We start from the raw sequence: 25,074 nt of genomic DNA, 5'->3' as shown, positions 1-25,074 counted from the left end.
CTCTTTGTCCTAGAACAACAACAACAACATAATCACTTGTATCACACATAATTTCAAAAGGCAAGTTCCAATCAGGTGGTTGAACAATAGGTGTAGAAATTAAGGCTTTCTTGAGTGTTTCAAAGGCTTCTAAATAATCATCATCACAAACAAAAGGAATATCCTTTTGCAAAAGATTCGTAAGGGTTCTAGAAATTTTATAAAAGTCTTTGATAAATCTCCTATAGAAGCCAACATGACTAAGGAAACTACGAATACCTTTGATATCTTTAGGACATGGAATTTTCCCAATTGCATCAACCTTAGCTTCATCCACTTCAATACTGTTGGAGATGTAACTATTGGGTTAACCCGCCCAGGAGGGGTCGGGTTAATCCACGACAGTCTATCAAGACAAAGCCCATAAAGGCACTGAGGATGGCGGTTCACTATGAAGACTCGTTAAAAGGCCCAAGGACCAGAGGCGGCTTAAATCACATAAGCGTAAACCGCCATATATGTATGACTTGTATTGTAAGGCATGTGTATTTGGTCACCGAGCCGGACACGTTATATGAGCCGGCCGGGACTGTGCAAAGCCGGTGGGCGTCAAACTTTTTATATAAAGGGACGACCCAACGGTGATTTAGGGCAAGAGACAAGAGATCGAAAGCTAGGTCAAGTGTATTTGCTCCCTGGTAATCGAGACATAAGCAATACCACCTCAACTGGAGTAGGCCTTTTACCTTCACCACAAGGGGCCAAACCAGTATAAACTCCTGTGTCCTTTGTCCCATTTAAGCCCTTTAAGCTAACCTAGTGCGATGGCTCCACAACTAAGTCCTCATACTAGGACATCTGGCGTGCCAATTCCACGACAGTTGCTGCCCATCGTGGGGCCAGCGCACAATGGTTTTGAGTTCTTGAAGGGCAAATTCGAAGGGACCAAGGGTTACGCTGTGGGCCGGATGACCAAGAGTCGTCGTGGCAAGCTCTACATCGATGATGCAGGCTGGGGCCCCGAGGCCGGCTCAATTGAGTACGGGTATTGGGTCCCCTTTGGCGGAATCCACGTTTTCATCGGCAAGATTGGTGAACCGGGCCCTGAGCCGGACATCTGCACCGACATCATCGAGACGTCTCAGCATGCGAGACCTGCCTGAGTTCAGCCCGCCATGAAACGTGCCTTCGTGGGATTCATCCATGGAGCAAAATTTGAGGAAGGATCCGTGTTTGGCGGTGAGACAGAGATGTACTCTGATGGTGAGTCATCCACGGGCGAGACTACTTCATTGTATCAACTGCTGGACGGCGGGCTTGGGGGCTGTTCCGATGGCGACAGTATTCCGGACCCCTATGAGCCACCGAACCGGGTCGCGATTTTCATGGCCGGTACGCAGCCAGTACAAAATTCTTCAACTGCGGCAGCAATGGTTTCTGATTCAGCAGTGTAGACGGCGGCCGGGGCAGGAGGCCCCGTGCGCTCGCCTGCTCAGGTCATGTCCGATTTACTGGATACTTTGACAACATACAACAGATATTAACCCGGCCAATCAAGCTCAGCATAACACGGAAGTTGCGAAGCTGCGAGATGAGATAGCTCAAGCGAAGGAGGATCTGGCGGTGGAGGACGCGAGGATGACTACGGAAAGAACCATCTTGGAGGATCAGGCGCAAAGAATCCAGGCCGATTCCTTCCAGATCTCGTTGGATCAAAACGCGTCAAATGAAGTTTTGAGGAGAAGGCACCGAAGTCATCTGCCTCCGGTTTACGAGGCAAGAAATTTCTTCAACACACATGGTGCAGGGCCCAGTGGCCAGCCAGGGGTAAACCGGGCAGTAACTGCGACTGGGGCTGGAGCATCGGCTCAACCGCGCACGACAGGTCTACCTCGTCAGAATAATATGCTACAACATGTGCCTACACCACTGGGTCATTACTCTAACCCTTTGGATAACATGATTGCTGTGGCGGTGCGATTGGCGGCTCTCTCAGTCGAAGGCGAGTCTCCAGCTGCGGTTGAAACACGGAGGGCTAGAGAGCTTCTTCAGGCAACATTGGTGCAGCAGGAAGCTTATTCTTACAATCGCGAGAGGGTCCATTCAACCCCTCGCCCAAACCGGAGTTATAGCAGACACATGGACTCCTCGGCAGTGTCAAGCAGCGAGGAGCGTCGTAAGCCGCCAAGTGGACATGACCTGCCCCACAATACTCAGGCCTTGATGGATCAGGATAGAGTATGTCGCGACCCTGAGATGGCGGCTCAGAAAATTCGTCAACCGTCTCCGGTTCATACGGTAACTTCGGTGGAGTTAGGCGTGACTTCCAGATCCTTGTGAGTACCTTGTTTGGTACCGGCTCTATGTAACGTACAACTGCCCAAGGATTTGAAGGGTCCTCGTAAAGTGCCCAACTACACAGCTGACTTACCCCTTGAAACATGGATTGAAAGTTATGAGATGGCAATGGAGTTGTTGGATGTCGATGATGCTGCATGTGCTAAGTATTTCACCATGATGTTGGAAGGAACGACTCGTACCTGGTTAAAGGGGCTACCAGCTGTTGGTGTCAAAACCGGCGGATCTCGGGGGGGCGGGTCTCGAACTGTGCGTCTAGGCGGATGGTAACAGGAGACAAGGGACACAATGTTTTTACCCAGGTTCGGGCCCTCTCAATGGAGATAAAACCCTACTCCTGCTTGACTAATATTGATGATATGGGTAGTACAAGAGTAGATCTATCACGAGACCAAAGAGGCTAAACCCTAGAAGCTAGCCTATGGTATGATTGTTGTTCGTCCTATGGACTAAAACCCTCCGGTTTATATAGACACCGGAGAGGGCTAGGGTTACACAAACTCGGTTACAATGGGAGGAGATCTACATATCCGTATTGCCAAGCTTGCCTTCCACGCCAAGGAAAGTCCCATCCGGACACGGGACGAAGTCTCCAATCTTGTATCTTCATAGTCCAAGAGTCCGGCCAAATGTTATAGTCCGGCTATCCGGACACCCCCTAATCCAGGACTCCCTCAGTAGCCCCTGAAACAGGCTTCAATGACGACGAGTCTAGCGCGCAGATTGTCTTCGGCATTGCAAGGCGGGTTCCTCCTCCGAATACTTCATAGAAGATTTTGAACACAAGGATAGTGTTCGGCTCTGCAAAATAAGTTCCACATACTGTCATAGAGAGAATAATGTTTACACAAATCTAATCTGCTAACGTATTCCGTAGCGTGTCATCACGCCACATCCAAGCCTTTATTTGAACCATTTTTACTGTCCCACCTTAGCGCGTTTAGCGAGGCGGTTTCCTTGGCACGTCTTGACGAAGCAGAGATCATGTCCCCTTATCCCGGGATTCTCATCAATACGGGCGTGGGTAACCCAATCGTGCCTGTTGGTGTGTCTCCTCGATCAAAGGCGAGTCCCAAACGGTCACGGGGAGGGCTCTTGGTATTCAACCTCGTATAAAGAGACCAAGGCCTTACTCCTTCCTTTTGATGTCAATCGAATTCGCCCTTCGCCTCGAGTTCCAACACCCAAGGCCCCAGATTTCAGGCGCTTCGGACCTTCGACGATGTCCGGCTCCGACCTTCGAGGCTGATGGACGCCTTCCTCCGTCATGGAGGAAGACGTGCTAAAGCTGAGAGAGGCCAGGTTTTTGACCGGCGAAATCTCGCATAGGCTGCCTGCTCACGGGCAGGTTATTCCTACTCCCAAGCCTGGTGAGACCGTGGTGTTCGTGTCTCACTTCCTCCGAGGGCTAGGCTTCGTGACGGATCCCTTCGTGAGGGGGCTCATGTTTTATTATGGGCTGGAATTTCACGACTTAGCTCCGGAGTCCATCCTCCACATCTCATCGTTCATTGTCGTGTGCGAAGCCTTCCTCCATATTACTCCTCACTTCGGACTGTGGCTTAAGACATTTAAAGTAGAGCCGAAGATGATCGAGGGACAGCACACGGAGTGCGGAGGCGCTGTTATAAGCAAGAATGCTGACGCTCCATGGCCGAGGGCTCTTTTCAAGAGGAGTTTAGCTTATGGCAACAAGAGTGGTTTTATATCACAGCTCCCAGGGGCACCAAGTGGGTGGCGCCGCCTACTTTCCGCTCGGATCCCCTGCCACGACTGGCGTCATGGGTCAATAAGGGGCTGGACTGGGGGTCAGGAAAGGACGTGCCCCTGTTGCAGGGCCGCATCCGAGATCTCCTAGAAAGAGACATCAGTCTGGTCGTGGTGACGCAGGTTATGTTAATTCGCCGAGTTCTGCCCTGCAAACGTCGCCCCCTCCGCCTGTGGGAGTTCAACCCGGAGGGACCACGAGCTCTCCAACATTTTCTTGGCATGACGCCCGTGGAGATGTACAAATTGTTCTTCGAACCACAAGTAGTGTGTCCGGATTCTACGGAGGATGCAGGTCTGAGTTGCAATCGTCTGGATACTCAAGTAAGTAGCCCTGTGCCCGGGCACACCATCCGTTCATTTATCACAACATCACCCTTAAAGGAGTTGTCTCTGAAACAGGAGTGGGTAGCGAAGGCGAAGTTAATCAGGTGTCCGGCCCCCCTTCCTGAGACCTCGCCGGATCCCGTGTTAACCAGGATGCTGGAGATCGTGCCTTCGGAAGAAAGCGAAGGGGTGGACAAAGAAGTTGCTTCCTCCCCGAAGGAGGCTGTTTGGAAAGGAGGAATCGAAAATTCCTCTACTCAGGGGAGGAAGAGGACTGCCTCTGAAGACCCGGAGTCCATGGTCTCAAAGCGGGGAAGAAATCTTCGCCAGAGGGTCCTGTGCCGGGGGATACCTCGGCCGTACTACGCCCTTAAGGGGATCAGCCCTCCACCGAGCCGTAAGTAGAGTGGGGAGATTTAAAATGAGAGAAATCCTTGTTTTATTTCTGAGGAAAATAACTGAAATTTTACCTTGTAGTTCGGATCTCAGCCCTTCTCAGCAGAGCTCATCTTCGGGGGATCTTCTTCCGGAGATGATGGAGAGCGGAATGCCTCCCCCTGCCGTACCGCCTTACGAGGCGGGCGATCCTGAGGTATCGTTGTGGAGGGTTTCTACGAATCCGGCAGGGCTGGAGGGCAGTCATATGCACCCCAAGGCCATTCGTGTCCGGTCTTTGAAAAAGGCCATCGAACGAGTCCGGCACCGCCTGGTGCTCGGTCGGATGAACTGAAGGATCTGTTAGGGCGAGTGTCTATCTCAGAGGAACATCGTACGTTGATGGGTATGGTAATTGAAAGGATTTCGTCTGCTGAAAGCGGGTTGCACGAGGCCATTAGGAGTTTACTGACAGGTTTTGAGGTACGCGAGGTGATGTACCTTTTGACAGTTCTGCATATAAGATGCGCCCTGTGTAGATAGTAGCCCCTCAGACTCTGTGTGTTGTCGAAGATGACAACACACAGAGGATCATAGTCCCAGGTGTAATTTTACCGCCTTCCTATGTAGGTGGCGAAGTGTCCGGTGGCCAGCTGGACTCATGAATTTGCCGAGATAACGCGGCAACTTGACGTGGAAGATGCGGACATCGCGCTTGTCAACAAGCGGCTTGACAAGGCACAAGGTATGTAATTTCTCCGGAGACACCTGGTAAGAGGAGCTTGATGCCAGTATCTTACAGTGTGTGCGCTTGATGCAGATGGGGTCGTTGCCATGGAGAACCTTCGGGCGGAACTTGCCCGAGCAAAGGAGCAAGCCAGGAGAAGTGATGCGGCTGACGTAAAGGCCATTGAAGAGCTGAATGCCGAACATGCTGCTCACTGCTGAAGCAAGAAGGAAATGGCCGAAATGGTTGTGAAGTTAAAGAACACTGCTGACCGCTGCAAGCTTCTTGAAAAAGAAGATCGGGCGGAGCGGACAGACCTGGAGAAGGCCACTACAGCGGCCAAGGATGCTCGTTCTGCGATGAGAGCGATAAAGGAGGAGCTGCGTCAGGCCGGAGATATCGCAGCTGGAAAGCCCTTTATGCTGCGGATGAAGTTCGGAGATCCTAAATACGCTCCGTTGGACTGGATGTGGAGTTCGGCGGACGCATATCTGGATTTAGCTGCGAGTGCCGCTGATGCGACCGAACATTTCCGAGATCGGAAAGATAGCGAAGTGGAGAAGCTCTTCTGGTCACAGTTCAACAATCCGGAGCGTCCGCTTCCGTTGATCGATCATTTGGCCGAACGGGCCGAACTGAATAGGTTGTCCAGACTCGCCATGAAGGATGTCGTTAATCATCTGTGGCCGGAAAGGCCAAAGCCGAATAGTTATTTTAGCTTGGTGCAGCAGTTCCTTGGTGCAGTGCCGCATATCAATGCGATGAAGAGGTCAACATGCATAGAGGGTGCGCGGATGGCCCTTGCCCGTGTCAAGACATACTGGGCGGAGAATGAGGCCGCCGCTGTTGCATCCCAAGATTCGGACGGAGGCCGAATACCTGTTGAGCACTATTTTCAGGAAGTTCTGCAAGGCGCTCGTTTGATAGAGACATAGTGCTCGAAGGATATTATGTTTGAATAACGTGTATTATTGTAAAACAATATTTGGATGAATTGTAGAAGCTTTTTATACTTGTGCCTGCAAGTATTATAATGCCTCCTGTGCGGCCGTTGAGGTATATGTGTATATAATCTGAAAGATGGCAGTCGTCGGGTTCAGCCCCCACGCATGTAATGCGGGGGTGTTCGCAGAAGGCACATTCTCACACTTGATCCAACGTCTTGGTCCATGAAGGAGGTGATAGCGCAACGAACTAGGCAATCGGACTATAATGCTTTATCACTTTCACTTAACCATAGGAGTTTGACAGGGGGGCTACTATATAGCCCCTGGTGGCGCCGCGCTCACCCGAACTCGGGGCGCGTGTGTGCTTGGCCAGGAAATGGCCCTTCGTTAATGCGGAGGAATCCCGAAGACTCCGATAGGTCATTGAGTGGTTGACCAGTCTCACGCTATATCATGACAGTCAGTTTTCGGCTTTCTCTATTGAGGTGCTCGCCTGGCTGAACCGGGGCACAATTCTCATGGTGCCGCCTTAGCTGATAGACTGGAACGTAAGGCAGCAAAACACAGGAGCCAGGCAAACCCAACATTTGACCAAAGACATGATTCGGAGCTGATGCATATAAGGCCAAACTCGCGACGCCGAACACTCCCTAAGGTATTTGGTCTTTATAAAAACGGGCTGAGCAGCGCCCATGATAATAAGCCCCTGGTGTCCAGGTACGTGCGAAATTCTGACGTGGCCACATGCCAAGACGCCAGCCTCCTCCTCGGTTATACTGTGAATCCGGGGAATGTGCATCAACAAGAGACAATCAAAAAGGTTTACGCAGGGTCTTAATCTAAAGAGAATCCTTGGGACGGGTCCCTGCTACACGTCTGCGCCTGTGTCTCCGTTGCGCCGTGTCCTGGACGGGCGTAGCACGGTGTTCATCTATAAAAGAGAGGAACTTAGTTGAAAGAAGAATAGCCGTGTGAAATATATGTTGTACTAAGTAAACAAAGTATAATTCAAGATGGGGAAAATTCAGCCTTATTGTCGCTTATTTTACATATACGGAGCCCCTTGTACAGGGGTGTACGACTACAAAAACCTTGATCAATTATGAGTTTGCTCCGGACTCGCCTAGCCGTGTCCGTGGTCTTAATGACATGTTAGATGCTTTTGTTGGTGAAGCTGTTTTAATGTGTGGCTGTCAAGGCAGCCGTATAGTCTTCTGCGCGTGAGGAACATTCAATGTTTCCCTTTAGTGAGATGATGCCTTGTGGGCCGGGCATCTTAAGCATGAAAGATGCATAATGCGGTATTGCGTTAAAGCGGGCGAAAGCTTCGCGTCCCAGTAGTGCTTGATAGCCACTTGAAAATGGGGCAATGTGGAAGGTTAGCTTTTCGCGGCGGAAGTTATCGGGGGAACCGAACATGACTTCTAGCAGGAGAGAACCCGTGCAATGGGCATCCGGGCCTGGCATTACTCCTTTAAAGGAAGTGTTGCTATGGCGAATTTTTGTTGGATCCATCCCCATTTTGCGGACTGTGTCCTGATATAGCAGGTTTAGACCACTGTCGCCGTCCATCAGGACTTGTGTAAAGTGGAATCCGTCGATTATCGGATCTAATACCAAGGCGGTCCAACCTGCGTTTATGCAATTGAATAGTGGGCAGTACCACGTCTTCACCACGATTTTATGCTAGCGGGACCAGAAGCTCCATAAAAGGGCTGTGAACGACGTTGAGCTGGCAGTTCCCCGTTACTTGCATTGGTCTGAGCATCCCATTATGTGGAGTCGTGAGGATCACCCGCCCCGGGTTGATAGTCCGGGTCACTTGGCTTTGGTGGTAGCGCCTCAGGTTGGAGGATATAAATTCACTAAGGTACTCATGGACGGAGGGAGCAGCATCAATATCCTTTATTATGAAACCTTTCGTAACATGGGGTTAACTGATAAAAATCTTAAGCCGTCAAACACTGTCTTTCATGGTGTGGTGCCTGGTAAGTCGGCATACCCGGTTGGAAAAATAGCTCTGGAGGTTGCATTTGGGGATGATTATGATTCCAGGTCTGAGACATTGACCTTTGAAGTTGTGAAGATCAAGAGCCCTTACCATGCTCCGTTTGGACGGCTCGCTTATGCTAAGTTTATGGTAAGGCCTTGTTATGTTTATCTACAGCTCAAAATGCCGGGTCACAAGGGGACCATCACGGTGCATGGAATTTGGAAGATAGCTTTGGAGTGCGAGGAAGGTGATGCAGCCTATGCTGAGTCCGTCTGCACAACAGAGGAATTGAAGTTTTACAAAGATAATGTTGACCCGGCTGGTATGACATCTTTGAAGAAGCCAACTACGGAGCATGACCCGATCTTGATGTTTAAGTCGGCAGATGACACTAAGCTAGTTGATTTCATTCCTGGCGATTCATCCAAGCAGTTCAGCATCAGTGCTAATCTGGATCCGAAATAGGAAAGCGCGCTCATCGAGTTCATCCGTGAGAACTGGGACATCTTTGCATGGAAACCTTCTGACATGCCAGGTGTACCGAGGGAACTCGCTGAGAACACTCTTAATATTGACCCGAAGTTTAAACCAGTTAAGAAGTTTATTTGTTGTCTTAATGAAGAGAGGTGTAAAGCCATTGGCGAAGAAGTGGCTGGCTCTTGGCGGCTGGGTTCATTGTTGAAGTTTTTCATCCTGAGTGGTTGGCTAACCCGGTACTAGTGCTTAAGAAGAATAACACTTGGCGTATGTGTGTGGATTACACGGATTTGAACAAGGTTTGTCCGGCTGATCCTTCTGCTCTTCCCCGCATTGATCAAATTATTGATGCTACGGCGGGCTTTGAGAGTTTGAGCTTTTTGGATGCGTATTCCGGTTATCATGAGATCAAAATGGCATTTAAGGAGCAGGAGAAAACAACTTGTATTACTCTATTTGCTGCCTTCTACTATGTGTACATGCCTTTTGGGCTCAAGAGTGCCTAGGCGACTTACCAACAGTGTGTGCAAAATTGCCTTCATAATCAGATTGGGCGTAGTGTTCATGCTTATGTGGATGACATTGTGGTGAAATCCATAGAAAAGGAAACCTTGATTGATGATTTGAAGGAGACCTTTGATAATCTTCGGGTTTATAAGATGATGCTTAACTCGGCCAAGTGTGTGTTTGGTGTGCCAGCTGGTAAGCTTTTGGGTTTTTTGGTTTCTAACAGAGGCATTGAAGCTAACCCGGAGAAGATCAAGGACATTATTTATTTGGCTAAGCTAGCATGTATCAATGATGTTCAATGTCTGGCAGGTCGTATTGCGGCCTTAAGCCGGTTCATAAGCCGGTTGGGTGAAAAAGCTATACCGTTGTACCAGATGATGAAGAAAACATATCACTTTGTCTGGAGTGATGCGGCTAATCAAGCATTTGAGGACTTCAAGAACAATTGGCTGAGCCGCCCGTTCTGGCTGCTCCCATTGATAAGGAGCCGTTGCTGTTATATGTGGCTGCCAATAGCCGAGCTGTCAGTTGAACATGTTATCCACTCATGGCGGCTTACCATCGAGAGGTTGATGCTATTGTGGGTCACTTTAAAGGTTATCAAGTTGAACATGTTGATCACAGGAAAAATGAGACGACTGATGCTTTAAGCTGGTTAGGGTCTCAGCGTAAGCTGGTGCCACCTAACACTTTCCTAGATATTCTGCATAACCCTTCTATTAAATTACCTACAGAGGAGGATTTGGCTATTCCTGACCCGGAAGCACAACTGGTGGCGGCTCTTCATGAGATTCCTGATTGGAGAGTTCCGTATTTGGCTTATATGACCCGGGGTGAGTTACCTGAGGACGAAACTTTGGCCAGACAGATAACTCGACGGTCTAAGTCAATGACTATTGTCAATGGAGAATTGCATCATCATAGTGTCACAGGGGCGTCTCAACATTGTGTTTCTCCTGAAGAAGGCTGTGAGATTCTATGAGAGATTCATGAAGGGGATTGTGGTCATCATGCTGGGTCTAAGGGGCTGTTTGGATTGTGACTATCTTTGCCATATATTGCCACATGATTTTTGCCACACCTGCCTTAGTTGAGTTGCTTAAATTGTTAGCCACACTTTGGCTTTCCTAAGGGAATCTTGCCACACTTTTTGTGTCTATGACATGTGGGGTTCACTACTCATAAAAAATCCTTTGCCTTAGGTGTGGCTAGAACCAAACACCTACCTAACTTGGTCAAACTTGCCTAAGGTTAGGCATGGCAAAGTGTGGCAAGATGTGGCTGGGAACCAAACAGCTCCTAAATCTCTCGTAGCCAAAGCTTTTCATCATGGGTTCTATTGGCTAACGGCGCATGCTAATGCGGAGGATCTAGTCAGTAGATGTGATGATTGTCAGAAGTTCGCACGACGCGCCCTTGTGCCGGCTCAAGAATTGAGGATGATTCCAATTACTTGGCTGTTTGCATTCTGGGGGCTTGATATGGTTGGACCTTTCAAAAGTTCCAAAGACAAAAAAGACGCATCTCCTGGTGGCGGTTGATAAGTTTACAAAGTGGATTGAAGCAGAGCTGGTCAGTAAATGTGATGCGGCGACGGCGGTTCAATTCATGAAAAAGGTGATTTTCCGCTTTGGTTTTCCCCATAGTATTGTAATTGATAATGGCACTAATCTATCCAAGGGGGCCATGGAGGAATTTTGTCAACGTGAACACATCCGGCTTGATGTATCATCAGTGGCTCAGCCCAGTCTAATGGTCAAGTAGAGAGAGCTAATCAAGAGGTCTTGAAAGGCATCAAGCCCCGACTTATGGAGCATCAATACTACCCCCAACAGATCTATGGGTTATACGCCTTTCTTCATGGTTTACAGAGCAGAGGCAGTTCTCCCCAATGACATTCATCATGATTCACCTTGAGTAGAGGCTTATGTAGAAGCTGATAATGAGAAAGCGTGTTAGGATGCACTTGACTTGTTGGATGAGGAGCGTGACCTCGCGGCGGCTCGTTCGGCGATTTGCCAGCAAGATTTGCGCCGTTATCACAGCCGTCGGGTCAAAACTAGAACCTTTCAAAAGTGGACCTCGTGCTCCGGCTTATCCAGGATCAGATGGATATGCACAAGTTATCCCCACCTTGGGAAGGACCCTTTGTGGTCAGCAAGAATCTGAATAACGGCTCATACTACCTTATCAATGTTCGAGACCACAAGGACTCACGCACGTCAGAGGAGGAGACCCTTCGGCCGTGGAATATTGCCATCGGCTCTTGTGATGTACATATTTTTACGATGTATATATTATAAGGAATATAATAAAGCTGGCATTCCTGATAAATCAGGGCCTCTGTCATTTCATTTTAAGAATAATGAGTCTTTGTCATTACAGAAAGATCACTTGGGAGCTTCCTGTTCAAACATAGGCGTATTCACCAAAGAAAACATAGCTTTACTACCCTCTTGATCGGTGCAATGCCTCACTTATGGTCACTTGGGGGATTCCTGGTCGTATTCGAATCATAGCTGTGAATATCCCTCTTGATCGGCGCAATCCCAGACTTATGGTCACTTGGGGGCTTCCTGATCATATTTGAATCATAGGTGTGAATATCCCTCTTGATCGGCGCAATGCCACACTCATGGTCACTTGGGGGCTTCCTGATCATATTTGAATCATAGCTGTGAATATCCCTCTTGATCGGTTGAATGCCACAATTATGGTTATTTGGGGGCCCTGATTATGACATATTTTAGTTGCCAGTGGTTTATATATGGTATCATGACCCGCCCCGCGGTAAACCGCTGGGGCACTTGTGATTTACTTGTGTTTAGGATAATGATAAAGCTCCTTCTATATAAATTGATGTTATCATAATCATAAAGTGATACGCTCTTTAAATGGTGGATCAAATAATGTAGCACAAAGCAAAGAACGTGCTCGATGGCACGACACATCAAAGTTTACTGGCCTATTACATGACTCCGTGAGCCAAACAAGATCAAGTGTTTTCACAGGATCAAATATATAAACTGCCCGGCGGATCATTCATCCTGGCCTTGCTGACTTGAGCCTTCCGGATCATCCTTCTCCGGTTCTTCGTCCCCCTCCGCCATCTGGAAGTTTGGTATTGACCAATCAATGCCACGTAAGGCATGGAATTCAGCTTCATCATCAATAAGATTTGACGGGTGAACTTCAGGGGCGAAAGTATGCTTACAAATTGGAGGAATCAGATCCATCACTTTATAAGCTGGCGTGAACATCTTCTAGTTCTCTGCATCATAAGTCGGCTGATATTTTGAGAGATTGCTTTCATCAGCAATTACTGTCGCATGAGGACGAATTTCTTTAACATAGGCGACGAAGTCTTGCTGATCAAAAGGAGTGTCATCTTCTTTCAGGCTTGGATACCCGGTAGCTACCTCGGCCGGGTCTAGCTCGGGTAACCATGCCTTGGCACGGCTCAAGGCCGTCATGCCGCCGGCTCTCGCACATGACCGTTTTATCTCTTGAATCCTCGCAGGCAGAATTGACAATTTTTTCAACACATCACCTAGCAGGTTGGGTCCTTGATTTGTTGGAGAAATTGTGGGTAATGTGCGATGAGTTCTGGTATATAGTTGTTCAACCAGTGTATATACGGCTTTAAGCTTCACCAGCACGTCTTGATTCATATTACTGCTCCTTGGACATGTGTGACAATCGTGGAAGTAATCAGTGGCGCTTTATACCATCATGGAAGATATTCAATTTCAATATTCACATGGCGATTTACCAAAGATAGCAGAAACCATGCGAGACACCCAGCGTTTTAAACCGGTAAGCTCAGAGCTCACCTTTTCCAGATCAGCTTCAGCTTTTTCGGCGTGCTGTGTTATAGCGTGTTTCTCTTCGGCCCAGGAGTTTCTTTCCGCATGAAAACCGGTCTTCAGCTTTTCCATTTCCTCCAGACTAAACTTGAATTTTAAATTGGCTTTTCGGGTCTCAGACTCTTGAATCTCCAGCCGGGTCTTTGCATCAGCCAATTGTGATTGAAGTTCAGCGGTGGCCTCCTGTACAAACACAGAATTACAAACACATTTATATCCGGGTTGCAGGAATAGAAGTCCCAAGCCTTTTGGAAGCCACAACACTTAGCACTTGGGGGCTAATGCCTACCGAAGAATTCTTCCTACACTGATTTATATGACTAAGTCCCAAGCACTTTGCATGAAACAGTACTTAGCACTTGGGGGCTAATGCATATTTGTTCATATTTCACTACTACTTTATGATGACCCGCCAGTGCCATGGACAACCACAACCGGCTCATGGGGGCTACATGAGTAAGTTCTGATTTGTAAGCACTGATAAGTACTGGTTTATTCATGCTGATTAAGCTGGCCCTTGGGGGCTACGGATGCAGTGTTGATCATTAAAATCCGGTTTAAGTGAAAAATGACTTTTTGAAGGATTTTTGTATCAAAAGATACTTTCTGCTCATTGCTATTCTAAGTCTACAACATATTCAATTCTATTCTACACAGTAGACTTGGGGGCTGACAGGATATGCATAATGTATTTAAACCGGAATTCATACCTCATATTTTTTATTCATCTATTTCACCATATCGGTTTCAAGATCGCGGCTGGTATATACGTGGTTGAGGTAGCTGGAGAGTACTTCACTGCTGCTCAAGTGAGAATAGTGAGCAACATCAAATCTCACTTTCTGCTTTTCAATGAATTCCTGCTTAGCGGAGTGTTGAACCAAGACAGTTGGATTTCCCGGTTCTGTAAAGCCGGTGCCAATGATCGTAACATCATCAGTATGAGTTTCTAACGGTTTAAGTGGTCTTGATGATTAAGTATTCAAAAAATTGAGTTTTGTCTGGTCGTTGGAGAGGTCAGGAATCTCTAGTGGATCGTCATGGATAGGCTCGTCGGGTGGTACCATGGAGGTATCAGATGCTGGAATTTGTTGTTCCGGTTCAGGAACTTTGGGGTCTTCAGCCGGCTTGGTCACCTTTGCCCTCTTGTTAGGCTTTGCTTTTCCACTGCATGGTTCACAAGAGATCAGTATAAGTATAAGAGCATAAGGAGATAGAAAACAAAAGAGATGTTACCCAGGGGCAGTCTTGAAATCCGGTAGCTGGGTTTGAGATGAATCGCCGGAGGAAGAGCGAGAAACCTCGTGATAAGGTTGGATTGAAAGAAGTAAGTGGCTGGCGAATGAGACCCGCCTGGGGGTAAAAAGAGTTAAGTTTGGAAAGACCTCGTTTTGCCATTTTTGTGGAGCTGGAGTATTAGGTAAGCTGGACGATAACTCTTCACCTCCGTTGGTCTGAGTTTGTCACCGGCTCTCGTGCTGTTGTTGCTTCAAAAGAAAGTGAGGATCCAAATGAGCTCACGGGTGCAAAAAGCTTACTTTTTGTGTTACCTATCGAATTTTCTGTCTTGGCAAAGGATCTGAGTCAGATGAAATAATAGTTACATCTTCTTCAGCTGCTTGGCTGGCCCCCGTGTCATCCTTAGTACAATAAGTGTCAATAAGGTGATTGAAAAAGGAGCCAAGGGAGTCAAGGGCTACCTCCGACTCAGAGCTGTCATCCAGTTCAAACATGCTGGAGGCGCTTGGTTTCTTCTTATTTTTCTTAGTGTTTTTCTTGGCGACTTTCTTGGCAGCCCTGGCTTTCTTGGCAGGTTCATGATCGTACTTCTATTTCCAAAAGTCAGAATCGGCCTATGAAAGTCATCAATGTTGAGTTAATAAAATGATTAAATGATGAGGTAAAGGTAAGAAAATTGGAGACTCACATTTGGTGGCGGGTTAAGTTTGCAGAAAGGGTTTAGACCCACTTTGCTACAATCTTTCAGATCTTCATTCAGAAGGGACTTGGTCATTTCGTTGATTTCCTAGCCAGTTAAACATATAGAGCTGTGGCGCAGCGGATCCTTTATACCACCAATGTAAGTGCACATTAAGCCGGGCCGGCGGCTCAAGGGTATAATTTGCCACTACAAGAAATATGTCAACTTGTGACCACCACTATTGGTCACTGAAAGGTCACAAATTTCCATTTGCGACCTTTTTGTGACCAAAAACAAAAGGTCAAAAGCTGGTGGTCATAAACTTACTATAGAGACCTTTCTTCTGGAATGGTCGAAGACGTTTACGACCAAAATACGTCTACTATGGCGTTTTGGTCACTAGCAACCTCCCTAGGCCACGTAGGCATCCAGTGTGGCAATCTGACGTGGCACAAGATTCAGCCCGGTCCAATTCGATTTTCTACATGGGCCTAGCCCAACAATTCGGCCTTTTTACTGTATATTTTCTCTATTAATTTTCTCTAGCTACATGGGCCTGGCCCAACAATTTGGCCTTTTTATTTTCTAGGCATGGCCTTTTGCGGTCCATTTCATTTTTATTTTCAAGGGTTTTTTGTGGTCCAGTTTTTAGATGGGTCCCAATTGTCAGATTTTTCCTGGCAGTGGATCCACATCGCTTTTTAAGCAGTATATATCAAACAGAAAGAAGAAAAGAATATGAAAATCTTCAAATAACAACCAAAATAGGTTTATTACAATATATTCTGTACAGAACAGAACATGTGAAACTCCATACACTCATTCACATCACAACAACCAGTTTAACCTACAAATATTGCATGCCCAGGAACTTAAAACTTCACGTACATAACCATACAATGTTCCACACAATCACAAATATTGCGACTGAAAAATAAAACACTCTGCCAAGTTAAAGCTAGCTACTCTTGGATACCACGAAACATGCTCTTCAACATAGGAAGAAGCCATCAACGGAGTTCTACCAACAACACAAGCTCCATTCACCTACAAGAACAGAATGGAATATCAAGTACTGGATCGTTCAAGCAGATTACAACCAACATATATATGTAGAAGTACATCAGGAAATATGATAGAAAACCGGACAATAGATACACTTATACAGCCCAAAAAATGGGTGATGACAACAAGATAAAAATATAGAATAGGAAATTTATGAGATTACATATTTGCCAACAAATGGGTGATGACAACAGATACACTTATCGGGAAAATATATATTTAACAAAATTTCACATTAGAAAGTAGTTTCTGCTTCAAGTTTTAAAACTCAACCATTCATCATTAATAGTAGCAATTCAAACTAGAACTTAAATTCTCTAGTAAGATATTCAATACAACATTGTTCTTTCAAAAAATTGAACAGTTGCAAGTAACAGCTTAATAGACATCAAACTCACTAGGCAGATTAAATTACTACAGTACACTAGTGCAGAATGAATCAGTGATGTTATTATAGGTTCTGAATTCACAACGCGGGCACGGCATTTGCAAATTTGCTGCAACCAAAGGTTGTGCACCAAGTAAAAGTAATTCCCAGCAAAGGTTATTCACAAGCGAGCAAAGCAAAGCATACGGGTACAACGGTATGATGCAGCAGACATACATAGACACATAACAGGATTAGACGCCACTTGATTCGCTGATCCATTACCAACAATATAGTTAGTTTACCCTTTACTTAAATGTCAGGTCATTTCATTTCAATGCAACTCTTGGTTGGAGATGTATTATTATTACTCTAGTACGTACTAATCAGCAGCAGCAATAGTACTAGATAGTAGTGTCAACCAATAAGCATCAGAACCAACCAACATATATTTATTCCTCATGACTTATTAGCAGAAAATAGAGTGAGTTTTTCTGTGTGTATCTGCAATACAGTTTCGGTCTAAAACAGAGTTGGTCTACGAAAAACAGGGGTAGGGAAGTTGTTACCTGGTTGTGGTTGTGGTCGCCGAATTCAGGGATAGGGCCGCTGAGGTGGAGGTGGTCCTCCTGAATCTGCAGTTTGCCGGCGACGAAGACGAAGCGGAAGGCGAGGAGGGGCTGTGTGCCGGTACATCCATCCAGCGACAACTGCTCATTCATGGCAGGAAACCACATCACATCTCAGTCAAAGGAATGGAGGGTACAGGAAGAAGAAGAAGAAATTGAAGGTAAGAAGACCTGGATGGCGTCGGAGCAATGGTGGAGGGGCGTCCTCCATGGGCGCCGCCTCTGCGTCCACCACCGGGAACATCTCGTTCAGGTCCTTGGCCCGCAGCGCCTGCACGCACCAGATTAGATCACAACATGGCGTCGAAGCTAGAGATCGATGCAACTTCAATTCAAAACTGGATATCAAAGAACAATGTACAGAAGAACTTGCCATTTAGTTCTGCATGATCATCACGGTCTACAATAACAATACAGCATGGCCTTCTGGTTCTGTAGCTAATCAGCGCCAAGAGTAGATCTCTGAGGTAATTGCAGTGCCTTGCAATGCCCCTAAATGCAACAAAGAAGGGCTTGTTATAGTATTTTTACATTCATTCAGGACAATAGCTTTTCTTTTTCTTGCAAAAGGACAACAGTTAACAAGTATAATTACTCCCAAGAGAAGGTTTGAAAAACCCAACATGTCTAGGAAACAACTGTTCAGTAAAGTGCAGCGGCTGGATAAATCTATCATGCACATCATTTAAGCAAAAAGTGTTCCAACTAGTATGGAACCACATATTTGTTATCTGTGTATCTACACACCTTTTGGAGTAGCTGCAAAGAATTAACACTAAGCATAAGATACACTAAAGAACTTTCAGTGGAGCAGCTGCACATAATTAAGAAAGCATCAGCAAGTTAACAAGCTACTGAAAAACTACTGCAACCAAAACAGTACTACAAAATACAGAATTTGCAAAAATTTGTAAACTGAATTTTTTGCCAAGGAAACAAAAATTTATAGCTTCAGGCCTACAGAATAGCTTCAGGCTGGAGCACTACAGTTGTTGGTTAGACTTCATATAGCTTCAGGCTGGTTGGAGTACTACAGCAGCAACCATTTCATGGTTAGACTACTCCATTTGCAGTAGCCAAATATTCATATATCTACAGTAGCAAAAAGTTGGTTGCCTGACTAAATAGTCATCCTCTCGTGAGGATTCTGCAGCAAAAGAGTTGCTGCTTAGGTAGTGGCAATAGTTGACCCTGCGCTAAATTGCTCTTTGCAATTTTGGACTGAATGTATTGAGATGTTTAGCTACTATCAGCAGAGTTGCAGAGTAGTGTTTAGCTATCTATCTAGTACAGTAGCTGCTAGCCATGAGAGCGGTGAAGATTGAGGTGACCTGAGCAAGCGCCAAGGGCTGATGGTCAGTCGGTGATGCTGAACCCGGTGGCCCCATTTGTTCGCTGGTCATGGTCGCCATGGTTCCAAGGTCCTGCAGAAATTGGCAGCCACTCTGTTTCAAAGCTCCCCCGTGGCGCCTAATCAAAACAGAGCAAGAATGGGGGATCTAGCACACGGTGGATGCGAGCTAGGACAAAGTGGGGGAGGCGATTTACCTCATGTGCTCGACGGATGAAGGCGGTGGATCTCAGACGAACAGGTCGCAGTCGTAGCTCTCCACGCCCCCGCCGTCAGCGACGACGGGCGTCTCCCCGTCCTTGAGCATCTTCCGCGCCATGGCTTGGACTCCGGTCAGCCGCAGAACAGAACCCTAGGACGACGCTTGGGGGCGCAGGCGTGGGGGTGAGACATGGATCAGATGCCCACGGGCATCGCGTGGCGGCGGACCTCAGGCGGAGTGGAGGACCTCAGGCGTCCATGGCGGCCTCCTTGCACAGAGAAATACAGATGGGATTGAGACTTGAGAGAAAAAAGGGAGACACAAACAGAGGGAGGAAGAAGAGCGGGGGAACACGTCGACCTGCGGGACTTCGGTCGACGGTGGAGCTGCTCCGGCGAGGCGCGAGGCCGAGGCAGCGGAGACCGAGGCTGGATCGCGTTGGATCTCCCTCCCTCGGGTTCTTCTCTCCCTTCTGGTGAGGGAAGGGGAGGGGCGAGAGGAGGAGGGCGTGGGGGAGGCCATGGACGGCGGTGAGCTCCGTCGGAGGGAGGCGGCGGCGGTGATCTGGAAGGGAGGAGGCGAGCTCTCGTTCGCTCTCTCTCCATCGGGTGAGACAGCGAGGAGAGACGAGGGGAGGGATGGGATCGGGGTGGGTGGCGGCGGCGATGTGGGAGACGAGGGGAGCGAGATCTGGATCGAGCGAGGAGAGGGGGGCTGCTAGGGTTTGGGTTGGGTTGGGTTGAGAGGGGACCTGAGAGACGTTGGATCCGTCGGATGTGGACGGTCCAGATCGGCTAAGGGGGGTGATCCGTGTGAAGAGCTCTGATTGGCTCAGAAAAATTATGATTTAAAATAGTTTCTAAGTACTAAAACTAGGAGGGTTTTGTGAAACAGCTATCAAAAATATTTTGCAAAATGGCACAACTAAAATTTTCTATCAATTTAGACCATATTTTATGGATGATAGCCAGTTTGCATGCAATTTTTAATCTTTGTAGCTATTTTAAATCATTATTCGAGTGCCCAAAATGAGTATTTTTGTGAAGGGCCTACCAAATAATTGTTGCAAAATTGTACCAAATAAATTTTCTAAAATACTAGGCCATATTTAATGCACAATTGACCAAATGGTTTGGTGTCAGAAGTTTTGATCCACCTTTGGTGAAAAAGACAAATTTCCGCCGATTCAGCTGGAAGCGGGTCAAATTTGAACTGCAACTGCCTCGTAGTTTGCTCTTTATTTTTTCCAAAAATCATTTCTAGGTACATAAGTATCTATTTAATCAGAGAAACACCAAAATATTCCAAGATTCAACCACTAGCTAGGAACGGACATTCCCGCCGTTTTGACCGCATTTTGAAACGGGCATAAAAAATTCAAAAAAATTCAAAAAATTGGAAAACCTTCGCATTGCATCATTATATGTGACCAAGTTACCAGGAAAAATTATAAACTTGTAATACGACGAATATTTAAAAAAAGTGTTCTTAGAAATGAGCTATCATGCGTGAAGATGAATGGCTTTCAACCCAAATGCTCAATCTTATAGCCACATACATGGCATAGTTTATTCAAATGATCTCATATTGTGCACAAGGGTGCATATTGGAATGGCAAAAAATGTTGCTTAAGGAAGTTTTCATTTTCTTTGGACGAAAAAACCATTTTCCATTTTTCGAGTGCCCAAAAGGAGGTTTTTTTGTGAAGGACCTCCCAAATAATTGTTGCAAAATTGGACCGAATCAATTTTATAAAATAATAGGACATATATAATGCACAATTGACCAAATGGTTGGGTGAAAAAAGTTTTGATCCACCTCTGGTGAAAAAGACAAATTGTCGTCGATTCAGTTGGAAACGGGTCAAATTTGAACTGTAGCTGCCTCATAGTTTGCTCTTTATTTTTTCCAAAAATCATTTCTAGGTACATAAGTATCTATTTAATCAGAGAAACACCAAAAAAATTCCAAGATTCAACCACTAGCTAGGAACGGTCAAGCCCGCCGTTTTGACCGCATTTTGAAACGGGCATAAAAAATTCAAAAAAAATCAAAAAATTGGAAAACCTTCGCATTGTGTCATTATATGTGACCAAGTTTCCAGGAAAAATAATAAACTTGTAATACGGTAATTATTTTAAAAAAGTGTTCTCAGAAATGAGCTATCATGTGTGAAGATTCATGTATTTCAACCCAAACGATCAATCTTATGGCCACATTCATGGCATAGTTTGTTCAAATGATCTCATATTGTGCACAAGGGTGCATCTTGGAATTCCAAATAATGTTGCCAAAGGGAGTTTTCATTTTCTTTGCACGGAAAATTCATTTTCCATTTTTCGAGTGCCCGAAATGAGGTTTTTTTGTGAAGGACCTACCATATATTTGTTGCAAAATTGTACCAAATCATTTTTATAAAATACTAGGACATATTTAATGCACAATTGACAAAATGGTTGGGTGTCAAAAGTTTTGATCCACCTCTGGTGAAAAAGACAAATTCCCGCCGATTCAGTTGGAAGCGGGTCAAATTTGAACTGCAGCTGCCTCATAGTTTGCTATTTATTTTTTCCAAAAATCATTTCTAGGTACATAAGTATCTATTTAATCATAAATACATGGTTTGGTGGCGATACGTCGAGGTTTGGGCGGTGGCCGAGGCCCCCAACTCTAGAGCGCGTAAACTCGCATGCCCGCCGCGTGGTCACCGCGTGGCCGTGGCGTTGCCATGTGTTCTGGGCGGCCTAGGCATGTCTAGTGGGTTGGGCACTCCCCAGGTAGGTGCTAGGAAGAAAATCACAACATAAGATTCTCACGAGGAGACCGATCGATGCTCAAACATGAATAAGCAGCCAAGTGTTTGATTAGCGGTACGGGAAATGCACATGGCCAATGGGCGTGAGTTTTGGCCGAGGATGATCATCTACTAAGGATAATGTATTCACAAATTTTCAGCTCAAAAGGAGGATCCTAGGTGGTACTTGCTTTGCAAAGTACCACACTGGACAAAAATATGAATGTTGAAGCTGGGCTCAAAATAATGAATGGATTGAGCTGAAATTTGGTGGAGGATGGTTATTTGGGCATAGGAAAGCATTGTAGAAAATTGATATCATTTTGACATGCCAAAGTAGTACTTCCTTCACAATGCTCTTCTATGGACAAAAACTTGGGAAAACTAGTGAGAGAGATTGGATGAATGAAATGAGCTAAAAATTGGTGTAGGTAAGTTACATAGGTATGGTCATGCGCTGGTAAATTTTCAGATCATTTGGGTAAGCCTAGCTAGTACTTACTTCACAAAGCTTCTCTCGAGGTAGAAACTTTGGAAATTTCCTGAGAAAGATTTACTAGGAAAATTGAGCTGAATATTATCATGTGGCAATGATTTGGGTATGGAAGAGTGCCCGAAAAGTTTGAGGGTAATAGGAGGGGTCTATATAACACTTGCTTTGCAACGTGCCAATTTGGCCATAAAATATAAATTGAACCTGGGCTCACATAGATGATTTGACTGAGCTGCAATTTGGAGGAGGGTGATAATTTGGGCATATGAAGGAACTGTATAAATTTCATGTCATTTAGAGATATAAAAAAGGTACTTCCTTCACAATGCTTCTAGGTGGACAAAAACTTTGGAAATTTGCCGAGGAAGATTTGCTAGGCAAATGGAGCTGAATTTTGTCATGCGGTAATGATTTGGATAGGAAAGAGTGCCCAAAAATTCCGAGGGCAATCAAGAATATATAAATAACACTTCCTTCATAAAGTGTTGTTGTGAACATAATAGGAAAATGAATATTGTTGAATTAGTTTTGAACTAGGCAAGGAAGGATTTTTACATATTTGATGAAGATATGCCCCAAAGAATTTATGAGATTTTTTTGGGAATTTTGGGAATGATAGAAATATAGGTTGCTTCACAACCTAGGGCAAACACTTCCACATGGACATGACACATAGGCAAAACTGATGAGATGGCGCCTAGTCATCACAACCCACCACAATCTACAAGGCTATGACCATCTATATTGGTCATTAACAACTAGAAATAAGGCAGCGGACTAGCACTGTTTGCTTTGTGACCATTTCGTGTAAGGAAATTACGACCTTTCTGACCAAAATGGTCGCAATGGTTTAGGGTTTGGAGCCCCCTGAACAGCTTTTGACCAATTGGTCTAAAATGGTCATAATTTTATGACCAATTCTTCGATGGTCACTGACACAAGGTCATAAGTTGACATATTTCTTGTAGTGCGCCAAGAGACCTAGCACCGAACCAAGTCATAGCCAGTTAAACCGTTTCCCAGCAGAGCTTTGACCTTTGAAGTGATAGGGGCAAGCTTTGCACATTCGGCAGCGGTAAGCTTATCAGGAAGAAAATGTTTTGGGTCCAGGCGCTCGACACATTAACCCGGTAATGGATTCTCGTCAGCCGGAGAGGTATCTTTGCAATAAAACCATGTCTGGTTCCAGTCCTTGGGATGACTCGGCAAGCAAGCATAGGGGAAGATGGCATCTCTTCTTCGTTGAATTGAGATTGCGTCGAGCTCCAAGATGGGTCCGTTTGTGAATTCATTTTGGCGGTTCAAATAAAAATATTCTCTGAAAAGTTCCACACTGGGATCCTCTTGAAGGTATACTTCGCAGAAGACTTGAAAATTGCAAATGTTTGACACGGAATTGGGTCCAATGTCTTGCGGATGGAGTTGAAAGAAGTGCAGAACATCTCGGGAAAATTTAGAGCCGGGCGGTGAGAAGCCCCGGTTCATGTGGTCAGTGAAAAAATGACCTCACCATCCTTTGGTTGAGGTCTTTCTTCGCCTGGATTGGGGGCACGATAATGCATAACATTCTTTGCTGGCAAGTACCCGATTTTGACAAAACCTTTGAGAGTATCTTCAATAACAATGGAATTAACCCAGTTGCATGAAGTGACTGTCTTTGGCGGCATTGTGAAGAGAAAAGCCTAAAGAAAAGAATTTGTTTGCCATGTTAAGTTGATTCAGTAAAGCCAGGAATAAAAAACTACAGGATGTACTCCGAATGGCGGCTTAAATGGGGCCTTATGATATATGGGTAATTATAAGCCGGTGATGTAAGCCGCCATGACAAGCACTGATATTCAAGATCTGACAAGAGCGAATTTTACTAAGTGTTGGGACAAACAAGTTTTACATATTGGAGCAGGGTATTTGGATCTAGTGTTGTGCGGAAAAGGAAAATAAATTAAAACCTAAATATTGCAGTAGTGGAGGAACTAACACAATGATGAGATTTCTGCGGCTAAAGGGCATGTTCAGTGATTAAAGCAAGGGAAAGAAACAGGTTCTGCATATTTCAAAGGCCAGTTTTGGATCCATGTAAGGATTAAACAGAAGCGTGATGAAGAACGATGATGACCTCATAAGAACTGAAGAAACCTAATGAAGATATATGGTGGATAACATAAGGTACTCACCGGAACCGCTGAGCAATGGAGAGGCGTTGTAGTTTTTTTCCCTGGTCCCGTTCGGGTTTATGCAGCAGCCGAGATTGAGGACGACGATGAGCTTCGCGGCGGCGGTAGTGCTCAGATGTGCAGAGGCGTCACGGAGAGAGGAGGAAGACGAGAAGGAAAGAAGGGGGGAGAATAGATGGGCTATCGGGGCCTATTTATAAGGAAAGGGTTAGTAGGCAGGCGCGAGAAACGAGGAGGCCGAAAGATGATTATCCAGCCGATTCGATGCCTTGATTTTTGGGGTGGTTAATTAAAGATAAATATCCGTTAAGATATGTTGTGTCTCGTGCGAAACTAATGGCAGATGATGTCATGGCGGGTTTCCGTAATTCCAGGGGATGACCTTGATACGTCCATTTTGCATCATGCTTTTATATCGATATTTATTGCAATATGGGTTGTTATTACACATTATGTCACAATACTTATGCCTATTCTCTCTTATTTTATAAGGTTTACATCAAGAGGGAGAATGCCGACAGCTCGAATTCTGGACTATAAAAGGAGCAAATATTAGAGACCTATTCTGCATAACTCCAAAAGTCCTGAAACTTCACGGGAGCACGTTTCAGAATATATAAAAAATATTGGGCGAAGGAAGCACCAGAGGGGGGCCACCCACCATCCACGAGGGTGGGGGCGCGCCCTACCCCCCTGGGCGCGGCCCCTGCCTCGTGGGCCCCCTAGCAGGCCTCCGGTGCCCATCTTCTGCT

Source organism: Triticum aestivum, chromosome 6A, assembly GCF_018294505.1.
Source record: "Triticum aestivum cultivar Chinese Spring chromosome 6A, IWGSC CS RefSeq v2.1, whole genome shotgun sequence".
Lineage (NCBI taxonomy): Eukaryota > Viridiplantae > Streptophyta > Magnoliopsida > Poales > Poaceae > Triticum > Triticum aestivum.
Note: the sequence above shows the minus strand (reverse complement) of the source record.